Source organism: Leptosomus discolor, chromosome 1, assembly GCF_034619465.1.
Source record: "Leptosomus discolor isolate bLepDis1 chromosome 1, bLepDis1.hap2, whole genome shotgun sequence".
Classification (NCBI taxonomy): domain Eukaryota; kingdom Metazoa; phylum Chordata; class Aves; order Leptosomiformes; family Leptosomidae; genus Leptosomus; species Leptosomus discolor.
Window position 1 is genome coordinate 6977868 of NC_141391.1, and position 9695 is coordinate 6987562.

Genomic DNA, 9695 nt, shown 5'->3' on the forward strand with positions numbered 1-9695 from the left:
AATTACTATGTAAATAATGATAAAAATACGCAGATGGCTAGAATTCTTTTCATACAAAAAACCAATAAATGGGATTTTGTGGTTGTATTTTAAGACATAAGATGACAGTGCAGAAACATGTTTTCAAAACTGAAATATTTTAATGAAGTGTGTTGTTATTCATGTTATTTCTTTAAGTGTAGTAAAGATGGGAACGTGTGTGGGGGAGTACCATCCCTTCATAATTCATCCTGCTGTGCTGTGGACGTGTCACCCTGGTGTCCTGGGGAGGCTGGCGTACTCTACCTGTTTACAGACAGAAAATTAAGAGTGGCTTTTCATGTTTTAAGTCTTAATCCGGAATTCGGTGGTTCACACTAAGGATGTTTCTGTGCCGGGGTGCTTTGCTGTATTTCAGTTTCCCAATCCTTGCTGCAGGCTTTTTTTGTGTGAAATCTTTGTGCAGGAAGTTACCCTGGCAGTCATAGCGGTCCCTTCTGGCCTTCAAGCTGTGTGGATTTCCTGTTTGTTTCAAGACAGTCTGGGTCAGTCTTAATGTGCATCAAGGCTTTAATGTCTTCTTCTGTCTTAGGAGGATATGTATTTTGTCAATTTTAAAGTATAAACTCGAGACCCAAATACCCTCCTTGAAATACTTTAAACTGTCGCATCAGTCAGTGTACTGAAGTTGCCAGTGTGAATGTATTTGAGTATTAAAAGGATATTGTTAAAAATGTATTTAAGCATGTAAATTGCAGGATTAAAATGTTCGCGAATCAGCAACTTTATTATTATTTTGAATGACTTAATTTATCTGGTTCATGCAATAGACTTTAACTTTCTAATGTAATTAAAAGCATGCTGGCAACTCGAAACACGCTACCATTTAAAAAAAAAATCTTCTATTGTTACATGTAATCCCTATTACTCCTGTGAATATTAGGGAGATTGAGGGGATTTTTCCCTGTGTTTTTTTCCCCCATTTATTTGCTTTATGCTTCTGAGAACACTTTGTGTCTAACTAGTTTCATGTTTCTGTTGATGATTTATTTTCTCTTTCTGGTCTTATGTATTTGAGAGTTCCTGTTTACTGGCCTTCCCACCTGTGCCATCTGTAGAAATCTCGGTGGGATACTCTCTTCTAGGCTCTGCAAAAGTATGTATTTCAGTAGTGGCATAGGACAGGATTATCCCTCTCCCTTTCAGCACTTCTTGTTGATTTTTTGGATTTGATCAAAATATTTTCCTAAAATCAGAATTGAGACAGAGAAACTTGTAAAAACAAGTTGTAAAATATCCTGATATTTATCACTGGAAGTTGTTACCAAACACTGCTTGTTTTGGCACTGCCCACTTCTGGCTCTTTCTAAGGGACAGTGAATGCGTTTTGAGAATTTGCCTTTGAAAGAACCCTCACATCCAGCACTGGTCTTCAAATTTCGCATGGCTTTGGACCTAATTTACACTGTACCTCGCTGCTTGATAGGATGTCTGCCATCTTGCTTTTAAAAGTCTAGGCCTGTTTAGTCAGAAAAAAAAAATAGTTTGCTTGATAGTAAAAAATACGTAACATAGAGGAAACATTGATTTCTTATGGATGTGGAAAAAAAGGCTTTCTCCTGGTTCTGATCATGTTTGTGTCTGTATGTGACTGCTCTTGCCTGGTGTGCTAGAGTGACAGGATTTTGATTTCTCACTTCATTCTGGGGGGAAATAAGGCTCCACGTTCCCAAGAACATTCACAGAGTTGGCATGCTTGCTGTCAGTCTCAGCAAGAAAAACCCCAAACAAACAAAAAAAGCAAGGCTGGAACGGGAGAACCGAGTACCCTGCAGGCGTTGACTGTGCTCCCTTTAGATAAGGGGCGAGACACTGTACGGATTGTTGCCCTGTTGCTGCATGATTAAGCAAAGGGCTATTCTCTTTGGCTTTTGGTAGCTCATCTTTTGCTTAAGTACGCTTAGAATTTTAAATCACAACCAGACATTTGATTTTAGTTACAAAATTATTTGTTGGCCAGTGCTGTTTAGAGATGATATGGGATGAGCAACTTAGAGAAGTAAATAAATTTTTGCTTAATTTTTACTTTACTTTTGCAAACAAACTAGGATATGTTTGAATACAACTATTCATAACAAATTTGTGGAACTTCTTGAAGAAAGCTTCATTTTGGAGTAAAATAGTACTACCGTACAGAGGAAGTGTAGTCAGGTTACTAAGAGAGGTCAGGTTTTTGGGTGGTTTTAGGTGTCTTCTCTCCCTCCCTCCCTGAGTTACATAGCCGAGTTGATTTCTGTCACTGTGAGGGACTATATTTAGATCTGTAATTGCATGTATTTTGGATTCATCTACGGAATTGTTAAGAGCCTAAAGTGTTACTGTAATTCATTCATGTCTTTCACAGTGATGGAAAGAACTAATTAAATCCATGCTCCTCTGTGACGGAGACCAGATTCCAGTTTTGGAGCCCTGCTTGTGATTCACACGGAGAGGGCAGGAACCCCCACACCTAGGTGCCTGGCTGCACATGTGCTTCTAGACTAACCCTGCCATCGTCTTTGCACATCTTGCTGGGCCATCTCGTCTAGGCTGTGCTTTTGCCAAGAAAGGTTGGAGTAGATGATCCTTGAGGTCCCTTCCAACCTGATACTCTGTGAGTCTATGATCTAGCTGTGTCTAGGCAGTAAGAGATACTTGGATGTTGGGGTTTATACTGCCCTCATCCTGCTTTCTCTCTCTGAGAGTGAGAGGAATTGTATCTTTAGCCAGATGAAACCTGTGAGCTGCTATTAATATCATCTTGACTCACTCCACCTTGTAGCCAGTGTATAAAGGCATGCTGATTCTGTTTGCCATGGAATAACTTTTTTCATCATACCTCTTATGTAAAGAAACGCTTTCAAGGACGTGTTTTATTAAACACATCAATGACAAGAATTAAAAAGCCAGTCTGATCCTATGTGGACTACTTTTGTGCCATTTAGAGGAATGTGATGGACACACTTTATGAAACGCTAGATTTTGTAGAGGTAATGCTACTGTATGTGGCTGGTCTGTTGAAAGGAAGGGGTCTCAAAAAAACTCGGCAGGAACTTTTAAAGCAAAATTAATAAAGGACCAGACAAAGCTACCTCCCATTAATGCACTGGAGTTCTTCATGCCATAAAACTCTTTAAAACTGGCAGCTTCTTTTTAGATAACAAAATTTAAATTTAGGATCATAACTTTTTGTGCTCAAAAATCTTAGTGAATGTAGTTGTAGGCTCCGTACAGCTTACAGCAGGAAATCCAGCACCTATTGGAGATTTTTTTTTCCCTTTTACTTCTGATAAGTCATTGGTAGTACAGGCTTTTTGTTCTTTCAATTGCTGGATAAGTATTCTCAAATAAGTACATGGCTAAAAGGCCACTTTTTTCACTCCAAGTTCTGTTCAACTACCTCTCAGTTTTTACAGTGAATTGAATGGGAGCAGTGCAAAGCTGTAAGGTTATGTTTACAGACTGTGGAAAGAACAATTTTAGTTTTCCAAGAGTTAAACAAACAAGTGGAGAAAATTACTATCTAAACTTTGCCAGCTTTCCCCATAAAGCTTTGATTTAAAGATGTAGCTGGTTTTATGGCAGTTAGCTTTTTTCCAGCCAGACATTGTTTCCTCTGTGAGAAACGGTGAGATATTTTGCACACAAAAGGACTGTAGGAGCAGGCATTATACAGAACAAGTCTTTGTTGTATAAATGCAGGCTGCAATTCTAAGCGAACTCTGGACTGCAAATAGTGAAATTTATATTCTTTTTCCAGCTCTACCATTGTTCTAGTATTTGTCAGATGCTTAATGCAGATCTGTCCCATTTTAGTTGCCTCACCTACGCTGGGTGCCCAGCTTGTCCTGGAGGAGGGCTGCTTTGGTCAGCAGAGAGAGATCCACCTTCAAAGGGGCGTTTAACCCACCGAAGGTCTGAATTGTCTTCGTGACAATTGTCACCTTCTGTCTCCCCATAGACCGTAGAGGGAACGTAGGGTAACCACAGTCACTCACTTCCCTCAGGTAGACGATGTCTCAGTCTCTCATATAAATTTTAGTGGAAAAACCATCTCCATATCTGAGATATTTATGAGAGCTGATGTTGTCTGTTCTGTGAGTGCTATAAATTAACACTATTTGTGATTTTTGTGCGGAAAAAAGCATTATAAATTATTATACCGTTAGTTGCTAGAACTGGAGGCAACCACAGTGTTGATAAAGGCACAAGAGGCAGCTATGCAGCCTCTCCTCCATTCCTGTTTAAGTGCATATTGCACTCAGTAGAAATAATGGTGTCTTGCATTATAAGCGTATTTTTTTCCTTCTCATCTTCTCTTCTTTCCTCCTGAATTTGTTCCAGATGGCCAAGTTAGATGTCAGAGGGTGACCATGGAGAAAAAGCTGAACTGGTAACTAGTGGCCAAATGTGATAAAAGATGATTTTGCAGTCCCTGCTTCAGCAAAATGGGAAAAATCTGCTTTACTCAGATTTGCTTATTTTGATCAGGGCATACCAGGTCCTTGCTTCTTACAAGTGTTTAAGGTCTGTTTCACTGTGGTATCTTCTTGTATTTACTGTAGATTAAAACAGTGCCAGACGACGTCTTTGTAAAAATAAAGATCATGTTTTCTCTTGCCATATTTATCCCAGAAATAGCCAGCGAAGCTGCCTTGACCTAATCAGGGTGATGACAGTAGTAACAAACATACAGAATATGTGAAGAAACCATTTTCTTTTTAATGGCAGGGGTCCAGGGGAGCTTTTGGTGGCGTTAAACTCTCTTTGCCAAGACAAGTCAGTGCAAATGTCCTTAAGCCTGTCTTCAGTTTTGGGATGAAGAGGTAAATGCTTCCTTCAAAACACATTTATCAGGGAGTTGAATCATGTATTTTCCTAAAAAGAGGGAATATGGACAATTTATGGTTTTACAAACAGTATTTTGTGGTTTACAGTACTCTTCTCTCCCCTGGCTATATGGCATATTATGCTGTAGTGGAATAATTCAAGTCCCCTTCCAGTTCAGTCCTAGGGGTTGTGCCCTACAGTGATACTGCCTTACAGATAGGTGCTTGCTGAGCTGTGCTTTTAACAAAAAAACCCAACCAAAACACAAAAGCACCCCAAACCAACCCCAAACCAAACTTGGCAGATCTACAGATTCGGTTGTTTAATGTCCAAATGTAGAATTAATTTTCGGTTGTTGCCTGGAGACACATGGTTTTTTAATTAACTGAGAGCCTAGAGTATAATACAGAAGTTCTTAAATGAAAAATTCCAACATGAATGTGAGAAAATGTAAGACCATAATACATATTTTGGTAATAAATAAAGGCGATTTAATCTCATTCCATTTTATTTTTTTGCATCACTAGAAAGATGTTAGTGTTAGTGAATTAGATGTGAATTTTCTAATTCCACATCGTTTTCTTTCATGTGATATAATACTTCCTTTGTATGAGTTTGGAAGCTATTTATTCCTGAACAGACATCTTTTTGTTAGCTTTCTGTCTCATTCCAATTTTCAGATTTATGTTAGTTTTGATGTTCTCTTAAAGCAAAAAAAAACCCAAAACCAACACTAAAACCACAGCAGCTGTATTATGTGCATAACTCCTGGTCTTTATTCTTGCAACTATGCATCAAGTTCCACTAGTTTTGTCTAATACATACAGTTAGATTGTAAGCTCTTCTCAGCAGGGCTCTTTAATAATTTTACACGGTTAAGATGTCAATTTACGTTTATTCTGCTGCATGAATAAGAGGTTTTCATTTGGTGCTACATCATTTTGGGGGGTTTGTGGCTTCAGTTTTCATTCTGTCTTCATAATTGCATTGTTGAGTTGATCTTAGCATTTGTACACCTAGATTTTAACAGTGTCACACTTGAAAGGCAGAAACAAGAAGTTCAGGTGAAGCTACTTATGTTTGCAGGTTTCTGTAGTTTTGGGAGTTTCAGGGCCCCAGAATCTGGTCGCTCTAGTGTCTGGGACACAAACAGTCTGTGTAGCCACGTCACAAAATCTGAGAAGGGATCACTAACAAGCAAGGCCCACGTTACCTTCAACATGGCTGGGAAAAAAGAGCTCACTGAAAAGAAAGGAATGGCCCTGGTGGGACGAGCAGCTGCCATCAGCAGTTGCTAAAGCCCTTCTGTGGTCCCTGAAAAGAAGTGATGTGGTAGGAAGAAACCAGGTCCCAGGGTGAGCTACTGGTAATGGAGAAATAAGTGGACTCTTCCTTATTATGGTAAAGCACGACACATAAGGTGAACAGATTATACACTAATTACTAAGTATTTTTTCAAGATTTAGTTGGAGTTTACAGGAAGGCGTGACTAGAGGAGGGATATCTGTGGGATGGCAGGGGTCAGATACTCCTGTCTGGGGGCATTGGAGCAGGAATGCAGCTTGGTTTTCAAGATGCTTTCTGATAAGCAGAGACGCTGGAGGAAAGGTTGTGACTTTATGCTGAGCCAGTCACTAACTGATGTTTATACAATTATCCTATTCCTTGGGTAAGTACAGTTAGTCAAGTTTAAAACTAAAAAATACGTAAAGGCAGCAGTTTAACAGAATAGGTGTGTGGTTACATGTTGTAAAATCAAGTGTGAAGATACTCTGACAACAAACTTACATTGCAGCTAATCCTCGTTGATAACTGAAATTTCTCTTAAGGAACTAGTTTCCCTTATAGTAAATTAGACCAAAAGTCTGATTCTTAACAAACAAGCGAAAAAAGAACCCAAGCACTCTTTTATTATCATCACTTCCCTGGTCATTTGTGTGTGTGGTGTTTCATAAAGCTGTCATTGCTTCTGTCCAGCTTCATCCACCAGTCAGTGCTCTGTGGCATTACAGGATCATCAGCCGGAGCTTAGAGACTGTGCTTTAAGATAAATTTACTTCCAGAAAAGAGAATAAGAGGCTTTGGAAATGTAAACCGTGTACAAAAGTTGCAGGGGCTGGAACTGTTTAGCCTGGGGAAAAAGGAGACTGAGCAGGGGAGGGACATGACAAATCACACAGTATAGAAGAGGCTATAAAGGGAATAATGGTGGTTTGCTTTCCACATCGACATCTGGAGGACAAGAAGTAGTTGTCCCAATTTATAACAAAAAAGATGGAAATTATATAGTAGAAAAAAACACTGGAACCTTTAAGCACAGAAATTAGATGGTGAGGGATCTTGTGGGCTTTGTAGGAGGTACCAGTGCAGTTAGACATCTATGGGGCAGTTAGACATCTATGGGATGGCTGTAAGTCTGGGTCCTTCTGCACAGCAGGGAGGTAAACTGGAAACCTAACAGAGCTCCTCCAGGCTCTATGGGTACTGTAATTTCTGTTTCTCAGAGAATTCAGCTGGCGCATCGCAGCATAGCTCCTGCCCTTCAAAGCAATCTGACTTGCAGAGCATTTAGCCCCGTTCGTTGCATCATCTGCACGAATCAATATTCTGTAACGAGAGACTGCGCTGTGCAACTTCTGCTGTTTGCTGCCTTTTGCACTGGCTGTTTGTGCAACTGCATGCTAACGCCGTTTCGGTGCAGAGCTGCCTCTCCTCCTTGCTCTAGTCCTGTTTCCCTTGGCATTTCGATGCCCAGTTTCCCCTTAATGTTCCTGAGCATATAATATCACTTTGTTCTGTAAAATTGCTGCTGTACCTGCTTAGCAGTTCTTCTCACAGAATATCTGGCCCATTTCTTGCCTGCTAACAGCATCAAGGTCTAGAATAACATCTCTTCACAACTGAACTGTTCCTAAATTTGTGTTTTGCAGGAAAGCAGTCTGTGCAGAGAATTCACCAAGGCTATGGTTAATTTAGGGGTGTTGCACTTCTTTTTACAGTTAACGGAGAGCGAGGGCAACTCAGAATGCAACCTTACCTTTAAATACCATTCCTTGAAAGAGTCTCTCCACTGGCCCAAGATTAATCTTCACAGACCATGTGCCAGTCTCCTCTATATGCCAATCAGATTCCTAAAAGCTGGAACCCCAGAAATAAGCCTGCCTGGTAATCCCTTAAATGGTTAAACCCCCCTTTTCCTGTCCGCTTGTTTTCCCTAACAGGACAGAAGATGTGTTTATGTGTCGTGCTGTTATTTTTAACCCTTTTGCTTGTTTGTTGTGAGTGCTCATCACACTGGGTGATAGTATTTGTCACATACGTAATGCCTTATGTTTCCTCAAGGTTGCATAACCCCTATGTTGCCTTTTCTTGATAGTTCATTAAAGTCTTATCGCGGGTATGAGGGGCCTGAGATGCTGAGAGCTTTCTGGTTTGTACAGGGCCACGTATTCCCTGTCTGATCTCCCTCTGTGCAATCTGCTAGATTAATTTGCATCTCATATTTATATGTATCTATTTTGTGATTGTCATTTGTCTAATAGTTCTCAAGCCTTTTGAAGCATTGGAGCCTACAGCTTGTTTTTTTCTCAGCCATCTTAGTGTACTGCTTGTGTTTCTTTCTAAAATTTAACTGGCTTACACCTCCTGTGTGTGTACAGAGGATTACCTATTAACAGGATTATTCCTGTGTGTTTGCTGTTGTGTGTGAAGATTAAGAAAGGTAAATGAGCTACTGATGGCTTCGGCTTGGATCAATCCCAAGGCAGGTTGCCTGGAAATTTCTTATAAACTGCTGCATCCCCTCCTGTTGATCTGTAACAACTCATTTTAATTTTGGGGGCTTTCTGGAGTGGAGGATCAAATCAAGAGATCTTAAAATAATTGAGGCAGGGAACAGTGTTTCCTCAGACCTCTGGCTTTTTTTGTCAGTAGTCATCTAAACAAAGGTGTGAACTCTCCAAAAGTAAAAGTAGTTTTTGAGATCCTTTTCCTCTAAAGTTATCAAAGTTCACTGAGAAAGCTTCCTTGCTCTCTTTCCCAGTGCTGATTGCATTTCTCACTTCTATTTTGGGTTCTGTGTTTTTCCTCCCCCATTCTTCATGCCTTTTTCAGCTTCAGTGCCCTACATTTTCTCAGTTCTGGTTGTCCAAAAGCTGGAAAAGGTCTCCTGAAATGTGCTGGCGTGTTTTTCTTTAAAAAGTCACCTATGCCACAGACTTCACAAGTCAGAAAATAACCAAAATCCCTCTTAGGAAAGGGAGCAGATAGAATTAGGAAAAAAAAAAAAAAAACAAAAAGAGAATTTGAGGTAGAAAACCCCCTTCATCTTAACTCACTTAGGGTTAGATCTCAACTAATGTTAAACATCTCTCACTGATGAAACAATATTTTTCGTTTAAGTCAACATTTTTCCATACTGTTACACCCCAAAAGTCTTTTTATTCACAAACTCTGGTGCCAATGGGAGGAAAGAAATGCAAATACGGTCTTAAAGTTACTGACAAACTGTTGTAGGCTTGGTGTTCCCTGAGGGGCAGTGGCTGCCTGGTATTAGCTTGTGCTCCTGCAGGGCACTGCTAACGACCTGTCAGGGAATTCTTACATGTGCAAGGCAGAAGTTTCCAGTTCTTGCTGAGTTTGGAATCGTATTTGCTTTTTTCCTCTCCATCTTCTGAGCTACCTTGCTCAATAGCAGGAGTTGGGTGACAGGATCTCACTGCTGTGGAAGGCAGCACCTTCGTGTGTTCAAAGCACAGCAACTTGCCTGCAAAACCAGGGACTGGTCCTGGCCCGTATTGTAGGCAGGTCCATATAGAGTTCAGCCTATGTGGCTTTACTGTGGCCAG